We start from the raw sequence: 10,294 nt of genomic DNA, 5'->3' as shown, positions 1-10,294 counted from the left end.
AAAATACCAAAAATACTAAACCAAGAAGTGCTAAAATATGCAATTGGAGCACAAGGAAGGGAGATATGTTGGGCATGTATTATTCTTCCTTCCTAACAGCCATTTATCTTGGTTCAGTAAGGATACCCTGATTTTTCCTTTGAAAACTATTCCTCCTTCCTCCCCTCCATGAGTCTCTAGAGCTGCCCACTCTACCTTCAGTTCTAGGGCTGGGGGTGTGGCCTAGGTCTGGCCAATCAGAGTATGGTATTTCTAGACCACAGGGATTGGTTCAGGGATAAGCCATACACAAGTTTGGCCTATCGGAGTCAGCCCTGGGACTTTTCACCAGAACTTTTAGGATAAAGGTACTTTCTTCCTCTTGGAGTCCCTAAGAATGCAATCCTGGAGATGTTGATGGCCATCTCTGTCACTGCCTGAGGAGGTCCTGCCTGAGAATGAAGCATATGTTTGACTTCTGAGCCCAGGTCATAAAGGGATCACAGTTTCAGTCTTGGTCTCATGGATCACTCACTCTGGGGGAGGCCAGCTGCCATGCTGTGAGGACACTCAAGCAGCCCTTCAGAGAGGCCCATGAGGGAAGAAAGTAAAGTCTTCAGCCAACAGTCAGCACCAATTGGACAGCCATGTAGCCATGCAAATGAACACTTTTGACATGGATATTGCAGCCCCAACCAGCATCTGACCTGCAACCCTATTAGAAACCTCAAGCCAGACCATCCAGCTAAGCAGCTCCTAAATTCTTGAACCTCTAAAGTTGTGAAAATCCTAATTGATTTTTGTTATTTTAAGCCATAAATTTTTTGATTATTTGCTACCCAGCATTTGATAACTAAAACAGGTAGAGTGATTATTGATTATTTTATTTGAGAATTTGGATCCTAAAACTAGAGATAGCCTCAAGAATTCTCAGTTACAGGTACCAATTAAAACCAATTTGAGTGGACTTCCATCGTTTTCAATCAAAGAAGTCCGGAATGATCCAAAGTAATTTCTGGGAAATGAAGTGAAGACAGAATATAGCAAATTCTTGATTCTGATGGAAGAGAGGCAGGTCATGGAAGACTTCCTGGGACAGAAACACAGCAACAGGAGGGCAGGAATAGAGGCACCACTTCAACAATTGTTTTCAAAAGTGGAAGTAATGGCTAATAAGACCATGATGAAAGTGAAGTCATGAGAGGTATAGACAAGCTCATTAAAGTGAAAGCACCTTCATCAGGTCTTGATTTCAGTTCCTGAATACAGTCTGTGACCCAGAACTGGTCCCCTACTGGCTCCTTCCATCTGATGAGAAACCAGCTCTCCCTCCAAATGGAAGGGGCCTTTTAAATACATCTTCACAAATAGGGAGTTGCAGGTGGGAAAGGGAAAGAAGGGCTTCCAGGCAGAGCAAGTATAACAACTTCACAGAAGCCTGGAGGTGGCATGTCAGGTGAAGAATGTGGTAAGCGCAGGCTGCTTTATATGGAATGTGAGATGAGACAACCAGTCTGCTGGGACCAGAGATGGATATCCATGAGTATTTGGATGTTCAGCATCTGTTCCCCCCTCCTCTTCCTCTAGTCTGCCAGTTTCTACTTGGGGTTGTGTGTGCATATACTAAGTTGCTTCAGGTGTGTCTGACTCTTTGTGACCCCATGGACTGTAGCTCACCAGACTCTTCTGTCCATGGGATTCTCCAGACAAGAATACCGGAGTGGGTTGCCATGCCCTCCTCCAAGGAATCTTCCCAACCCAAGGACTGAACCTACATCTCTTAAATTTCCTGCACTGGGAGGCAGGTTCTTTACCACTAGTGTCATCTGGGAAGCTCATATTTGGGGCCACCCCACCCCTATTGCCATCTACTCTTCCCCAGTATATATAGGACACATTCCAACCTGGGAGGTTTATTTTCCAGCATCATGTCTTTTTTGCCTTTTCATACTGTCCACGGGGTTACCCAGGCAAGACTACTGGAGTGGTTTGTCATTCCCTCCTCCAATAGACCACATTTTTTCAGAACTCTTCACTATGATACATCCATCTTGGGTGGCCCTGCACAGCAGGGCTCATAGCTTCATTGAGTTACACAAGCCCCTTTGCCATGACAAGCCTGTGATCCAATATGCTACTGGGGAAGAGCAGAGGGCAGCTAATAATAGCTCTAGCAAGAATGAAGCAGCTGGGCTAAAGTAGAGACGACGCTCAGTTGTGGATGTGTGAAAAGTACAGTCTGATTCTGTAAAGAACAATATTGCATATGAACCTGGAATGTTAGGTCCATGAATAGAGGCAAATTGGATGTAGTCAGGCAGATGGCAAGACTGAATGTTGACATCTTAGGAATCAGTGAACTAAAATTGACAGGAGTGGTCAAATTTAATTCAGATGATCATTATATCTACTACTGTGGACATGAGTCCCTTAGAAGAAATGGAATAGCCGTCATGGTCAACAAAAGAGTCTGAAGTGCCATACTTGGGTGCAGTCTCAAAATAACATAACAAAATAAAACGACAGAATAATCTCAGCTCCTTTCCAAGGCAAACCATTCAACATCACAGAAATCCAAGTCTATGCCCCAACTACTGATGCTGAAGAAGCTGAAGTTGACTGGTTCTATGTAGACCTACGATACCTTGTAGATCTAACACACACAAACCAAAAAAAAAAAAAAAGTTCTTTTCATCATAGAGCATTGGAATGCAAAAGTAGGAAGTCAAGAGATACCTAGAAAAAAAGGCAAGTTTGGCCTTGGAGTACAAAATGAAACAGTGCACACTGGTCATAGCAAACACCCTCTTCTAACAACACAAGAGATGATGCTACACGTGGACATGGACATCACCAGAGAGTCACTGAAATCAGATTCATTATGCTCTTTGCAGCCAAAGATGGAGAAGCACTATACAGTCAGGAAAAACAAGACCTGGAGCTGACTGTGGCTTAGATCATGAGCTCCTTATTGCAAAATTAAGGCTTACATTAAAGAAAGTAGGGAAAACCACTAGGCCATTCAGGTAGGACCTAAATCAAATCTCTTATGATTATACAGTGGAGGTGATGAATAGATTCAAGGGATTAGATCTGCTAGACAGAGTGCCTGAAGAACTAGGGATGGAAGTTCATAGTGCTGTACAAGAGGCAGTGACCAAAACCATCCCAAAGAAATAGAAAGGCAAGAAGGCTAAGTGGTTGTCTGAGAAGGCTTTACAAATAGCTGAGGAAAGAAGAGAAGCAAAAGGCAAGGGAAAGATATACCCAACTGAATGCAGAGTTCCAGAGAAGAGCAAGAAGAGATAAGAAGGCCTTCTTAAATGAACAATGCAAAGAAATAGAGGAAAACAATAGAATGGGAAAGACAGATCTCTTCAACAAAATGGGATATATCAAGGGAACATTTCATGCAAGGATGGGCACAGTAAAGGACAGAAACCACAAGGACCTAACAGAAGCAGAAGAGATTAAGATGGGGTGGCAAGAATACACAGAAGAACTATACAAGAAAGGTCTTAGTGACCCGGATAACCACGAGGGTGTGGTTACTCACCTAAAGCCAGATATCCTGGAGTGTGAAGTCAACTGAGCCTTAGGAAGCATTACCACAAACAAAGCTAGTGAAGGTGATGGAATTCCAGCTGCGCTATTTCAAGTTATAAAAGATGATGCTGTTAAAGTGCTGCACTCAATATACCAGCAAATTTGGAAAACCCAGCAGTGGTGACAGGACTGAAAAGGTCAGTTTTCATTCCAGTCCCAAAGAAGGGCAATGCCAAAGAACATTCAAACTACTGTACAATTGTGCTCATTTTACATGCTAGCAACATTATGCTCAAAATCCTTCAAGCTAGGCTTTAGCCTAGTACATGAACCAAGAACTTCCAGATGTACAAGCTGGGTTTTGAAGAGGCAGAGGAACCAGAGATCAAATTGCCAACATTCATTGAATCATGAAGAAAACATGGGAGTTCTAGAAAAACTCTGTTTCATTGACCATGCTAAAGCCTTTGACTGTGTGGATGACAACAAACAATGGAAAATTCTTAGAGATAAGAGTATCGACTACCTTACCTGTCTCCCGAGAAACCTATACTTGGATCAAGAAGCAATAGTTAGAACAGGACATGGAACAACGGACTGCTTCAAAATTGGGAAAGGAGTACAACAAGGCTGTATATTGTCACTCTGTTTAATTCACTTCTATGCATAGGACATCATGGGAAATGCCAGGCTGGGTGAATCACAAACTGGAATCAAGATTGCTGGAAGAAATATCAACAACCTTAGATACGCAGATGATACCACTTTAATGGCAGAAGATGAAGAGGAACTAAAGAGCCTCTTGATGAGGGTGAGAGAAGAGAGCAAAAAGGCTGGCTGTCTTTCACTCAGCATTCAAAAACCTAAGATCATGACATCTGGTCCCATCATTTCATGGCAAATAGATGGGGAAACAGTGACAGATTTTATTTTCTTGGGCTCCAAAATCACTGCAGATGGTAACTGCAGCCATGAAATTAAAAGGTGCTTGTTCCTTGAAAGGAAAGCTATAACAAACCTAGACAGCATATTAAAAAGCAAAGAAATCATTTTGCCAACAAAGGTCCATATAGTGAGAGCTATGTTTTTTCTAGTAGTCACGTATGAATGTGTGAACTGAACCATAAAGAAGGCTGATTGCTAAAGAATGGATACTTTCAAATTGTGGTGTTGGAGAAGACTCTTGAGAGTCATTTGGATTGCAAGATCAAACCAGTCAATCCTAAAGGAAATCAACCCTGAATATTCATTGGAAGAACTGTTGCTGAAGCTCTAACACTTTGGCCACCTGCAAGGAGCCAACTCATTGGAAAAGACCCTGCTTCTAGGTAAGATTGAAGGCAAAAGGAGATGAGGGCGGCCGAGGATGAGATGGCTAGATAGCATCACCAACTCAATGGACATTAGTTTCAGCAAACTCCAGGAGACAGTGGAGGAAAGAGGAGCCCATAGAGTTGCAAAGAGTCAGAATCCTGGGAGAGAGCACCCATTGATTGAGTTTAGGTCGTTAGTGTAGGGAGAGGGTGATCTAGTCCATTAGGCTTCCATAGTGGGAGGTGGTCACTGGAAACTACCCTTCCCTTACACAATAAGGGAGTTGTTCTTCACAACTTAGCGACGAATAACAACTTCCCTATTGTGTGGGGGAAGGGTAATTTCCAGTGACCACTTCCTACTATGGAAGCCTAACGGACTAGATCACCCTCTCCCTACGTTAAGGTAATCAGAGAGACCTAAACTGGGCAATGGGCTCTCACTCCCAGGATTCTGAATCCTGAACAGGCCACACAAGCAAGGATGGTGAAAAGTGCTGGGGTTGGAATCTGCCATTTCACCAACTGTACCTTGGCCAGATTGTCCCTGCTCCATGGTATAAGTCAGGATGCTTTCCAAAACCCAAGCTTAAGTAGCAAGGCAATTTAAATTTATCATTTCATATTGTAAAAGATCTAGAGTGGAGGGGTCCAGGAACAGTGCTTTCAGTGGTTTAACAATGTCATCAAGAATCCATGTTCTTGGCTGATTCACACTGTTGTGCAGCAGAAACTAACCCAACATTGTAAAGCAATTATACTCAAAAAAAAAAAAAAAGAACCCGAGTTCTTTTTTCTTTTGTTTACTATGGTCTTCAGCGTGTATACCTTCAAGCTGATTCCTTCATGACCACCAAATGGCTACCACAGCTCCAAGAATCATGTCTAAACTCCAGTGAATAAAGACCTTTCCTTCCATTAGATCATTCTTAGAAATGAGGAAAGTTTCCTCCCCAAAATTCCCAAGCAGACCTCCTCTCGTGGCTCAGTGGCCACAATCGGGTTATCTGCTACTCCTAACCAATCTCTAGCAAGGGTAAGGGGTTCTCTGTGACTGGCTTAGGCCAATCAACCCTGGAGCCAAGTCAGGGGCATGCAGGTCAAGTGGCCTCAGGAACAAAATTGGGACTCTGCAAAAGAGTAAGAAATACATATTAGGTAGACAACCACGCTGAAGAAGCTGAAGTTGAACGGTTCTATGAAGACCTACAAGACCCTTTAGAACTAACACCCAAAAAAGATGTCCTTTTCATTATAGGGGACTGGAATGCAAAAGTAGGAAGTCAAGAAACACCTGGAGTAACAGGCAAATTTGGCCTTAAAATACGGAATGAAGCAGGGCAAAGACTAATAGAGTTTCCCAAGAAAATGCACTGGTCATAACAAACACCCTCTTCCAACAACACAGGAGAAGACTCTACACATGGACATCACCAGATGGTCAACACCGAAATCAGATTGATTATATTCTTTGCAGCCAAAGATGGAGAAGCTCTATACAGTCAGCAAAAACAAGACCAGGAGCTGACTGTGGCTCAGATAATGAACTCCTTATTGCCAAATTCAGACTTACATTGAAGAAAGTAGGGAAAACCACTAGACCATTCAGGTATGACCTAAATCAAATCCCTTATGATTATACAGTGGAAGTGAGAAATAGATTTAAGGGCCTAGACCTGATAGATAGAGTGCCTGATGAACTATGGAATGAGGTTCGTGACATTGTACAGGAGACAGGGATCAAGACCATCCCCATGGAAAAGAAATGCAAAAAAGCAAAATGGCTGTCTGGGGAGGCCTTACAAATAGCTGTGAAAAGAAGAGAAGTGAAAAGCAAAGGAGAAAAGGAAAGATATAAGCATCTGAATGCAGAGTTCCAAAGAATAGCAAGAAGACATAAGAAAGCCTTCCTCAGTGATCAATGCAAAGAAATAGAGGAAAACAACAGAATGGGAAAGACTAGAGATCTCTTCAAGAAAATTAGAGATACCAAGGGAACATTTCATGCAAAGATGGGCTCGATAAAGGACAGAAATGGTATGGACCTAACAGAAGCAGAAGATATTAAGAAGAGGTTGCAAAAATATACAGAAGAACTGCACAAAAAAGATCTTCATGACCCAGATAATCACAATGGTGTGATCACTGACCTAGAGCCAGACATCCTAGAATGTGGAGTCAAGTGGGCCTTAGAAAGCATCACTATGAACAAAGCTAGTGGAGGTGATGGAATCCCAGTTGAGCTCTTTCAAATCCTGAAAGATGATGCTGTGAAAGTGCTGCACTCAATATGCCAGCAAATTTGGAAAACTCAGCAGTGGCCACAGGACTGGAAAAGGTCAGTTTTCATTCCAATCCCAAAGAAAGGCAATGCCAAAGAATGCTCAAACTACCGCACAATTGCACTCATCTCACAAGCTAGCAAAGTAATGCTCAAAATTCTCCAAGCCAGGTTTCAGCAATACGTGAACCGTGAATTTCCTGATGTTCAAGCTGGTTGTAGAAAAGGCAGAGGAACCAGAGATCAAATTGCCAACATCCGCTGGATCATGGAAAAAGCAAGAGAGTTCCAGAAAAGCATCTATTTCTGCTTTATTGACTATGCCAAAGCCTTTGACTGTGTGGATCACAATAAACTGTGGAAAATTCTGAAAGAGATGGGAATACCAGACCACCTGACCTGCCTCCTGAGAAATCTGTATGCATGTCAGGAAGCAACAATTAGAACTGGACATGGAACAACAGACTGGTTCCAAATAGGAAAAGGAGTACGTCGGGGCTGTATATTGTCACCCTGCTTATTTAACTTATATGCAGAGTACATCATGAGAAATGCTGGACTGGAAGAAACACAAGCTGGAATCAAGATTGCCAGGAGAAATATCAATAACCTCAGATATGCAGATGACACCACCCTTATGGCAGAAAGTGAAGAGGAACTCAAAAGCCTCTTGGTGAAAGTGAAAGTGGAGAGTAAAAAAGTTGGCTTAAAGCTCAACGTTCAGAAAACGAAGATCATGGCATCCGGTCCCATCACTTCATGGGAAATAGATGGGGAAACAGTGGAAACAGTGTCAGACTTTATTTTTTTGGGCTCCAAAATCACTGCAGATGGTGACTGCAGCCATGAAATTAAAAGACGCTTACTCCTTGGAAGGAAAGTTATGTCCAACCTAGATAGCGTATTCAAAAGCAGAGACATCACTTTGCCAACAAAGGTCCGTCTAGTCAAGGCTATGGTTTTTCCTGTGGTCATGTATGGATGTGAGAGTTGGACCGTGAAGAAGGCTGAGTGCTGAAGAACTGATGCTTTTGAACTGTGGTGTTGGAGAACTCTTGAGAGTCCCTTGGACTGCAAGGATATCCAACCAGTCCATTCTGAAGGAGATCAGCCCTAGGATTTCTTTGGAGGGAATGATGCTGAAGCTGAAACTCCAGTACTTTGGCCACCTCATGCGAAGAGTTGACTCATTGGAAAAGACTCTGATGCTGGGAGGGATTGGGGGCAGGAGGAGAAGGGGACGACAGAGGATGAGATGGCCGGATGGCATCACTGAGTCGATGCACGTGAGTCTGAGTGAACTCTGGGAGTTGGTGATGGACAGGGAGGCCTGTCGTGCTGCGATTCATGGGGTCTTGAAGAGTCGGACACGACTGAGCGACTGAACTGAACTGAACTGAGACAACCACAGTTGTAATTCCTACATTCTGGTCCTCTAGTGGTCCTTTATTCCTACTTATTTCCAAGTGTATTCCTTCTAGCTGATGCTATGAACTGTTGAGGGCATTCCCATGATGTAAATTCCCTTTTGTATTTTGTATTTTATCCAGGCCTGGCTAGAGTCATAGTCCAATGCTTCTAGCCAGGAACTTTCACTCTCCCTTATCCCTCAAATCTAACCAGCCTTCAAGTTCTGTTCATTACACTGCCCACATATTTCTCAAAACTCTCCACTTCTCTCCATTCCTATTACCTCTTTCTTTGACTTCCAGAAAAATCAAGGTATCAACTCTACTGGAACATAATTTGAGAACCGCTGATGGACATGTGTCATTTCCCTTCTTTAGCATCCATTCTCCCTTTATCTAGCAAAAGCCCTCAATCTTCCTTTGGAAAGGGGCCCATTCCCCCTTCCATCAAGTGGACAGAAGAAAGCTTACCCTTTCCCTCAGCTGGAGGTGGAGTGGACATGTGATCCAGGCCTGGCCAATTAGAACACTGCCTCTTTTGGAAAACTCAGGATGCTTAGATCCTTAATTCAAGGAGGAATGTTTCTCATGTTTATTCATTCTAGTTTATTTTCATTTAAAATCTTTTTTGGTTAAATTTAAGCTCTTTAGAAGTTACTTTTAGAAATTGAGACACATTACTAATAATGTAGGAATTGGTGAGACCTTGATTTAAAATTTTCTTTGTACTGAGATTTCCTTTCATATGTATTTTGTAAAATGAAACATTAAATTTTTTGTTAACTTAATTTTTTTCTTAAAATAGACTTTTTCACAATTAAAAAAAGAACACTGCCTCTTTCTGTCCTCAGTGATTGGTTCAAAAGGAACAAATCAAAACAATCAAACTGACCCAAATCAAACCAATGAGAGGCAACCCCAGGATTTTTTGCTAGAATCAAGTTAGAGTCTTTCTCTTTCTATAAAAGTGGCCCTGTTGGCAGGAAGTGAGCTTGAAGCTGCTGGCAGCCATTAACATCTCAGGAACGGGCTGAGATAAAGCCCCCCATCTCAGGGGGGCTTCCTTGTTGGCTCAGTGGTAAAGAATCCACCTGCCAATGCCGGAAACTCAGGTTCGATCCCTGATCCAGGAAGATCCCACGTGCCGCAGAACAGCGAAGCCAGTACCCCACAGCTACTGAACCTGTGCTCTAGAGCCCAGGAGCTGAAGCTACAGAAGCCCACGTGCCTAGAGCCTGTGCTCTGCAACAAGAAGTCTGCACACGACTAGAGAGTAGTCCCTGCACACCACAATTAGAGAAAAGCCCACACAGCAGTGAAGACCCAGTACAGCCCAAAATAAATTAATTAATTTTAAAAATAAATAAATAAATAAAAGCTGAGTCAGAATATGGGAAAAACAAATTTTGAGTGATGCAATTTGAGACCTGAGATGTAATGACACTTGTAATCAGAACCAAGACTTGTACTTTTAAATTACTTAAATCAATACATTTCATTTTTTTTTTTTTTTACCTTAGCCAGTTTTAGTTGCAATCAAAAACTCCTAACTGATGCAAACAGGAATTCATTCATACGTTGTTACCATCAAGTTCCTAAAACAAAAGAGAACAAAACCCCTAGTGATCAGCTCTGTAAGTCAGTACCCTAAAGAACAGAAGAACAATGACCTTGGAAGTAGGGAGTGGAGGGAAAAAACAGCAATGAACTTGAATCAGGAAAACTTCAAATCCCATCTTGGCCACTGACCTCCAGTGTGATCACTG

The sequence above is a fragment of the Bubalus bubalis genome, chromosome 9 (assembly GCF_019923935.1).
Source record: "Bubalus bubalis isolate 160015118507 breed Murrah chromosome 9, NDDB_SH_1, whole genome shotgun sequence".
Classification (NCBI taxonomy): domain Eukaryota; kingdom Metazoa; phylum Chordata; class Mammalia; order Artiodactyla; family Bovidae; genus Bubalus; species Bubalus bubalis.
Note: the sequence above shows the minus strand (reverse complement) of the source record.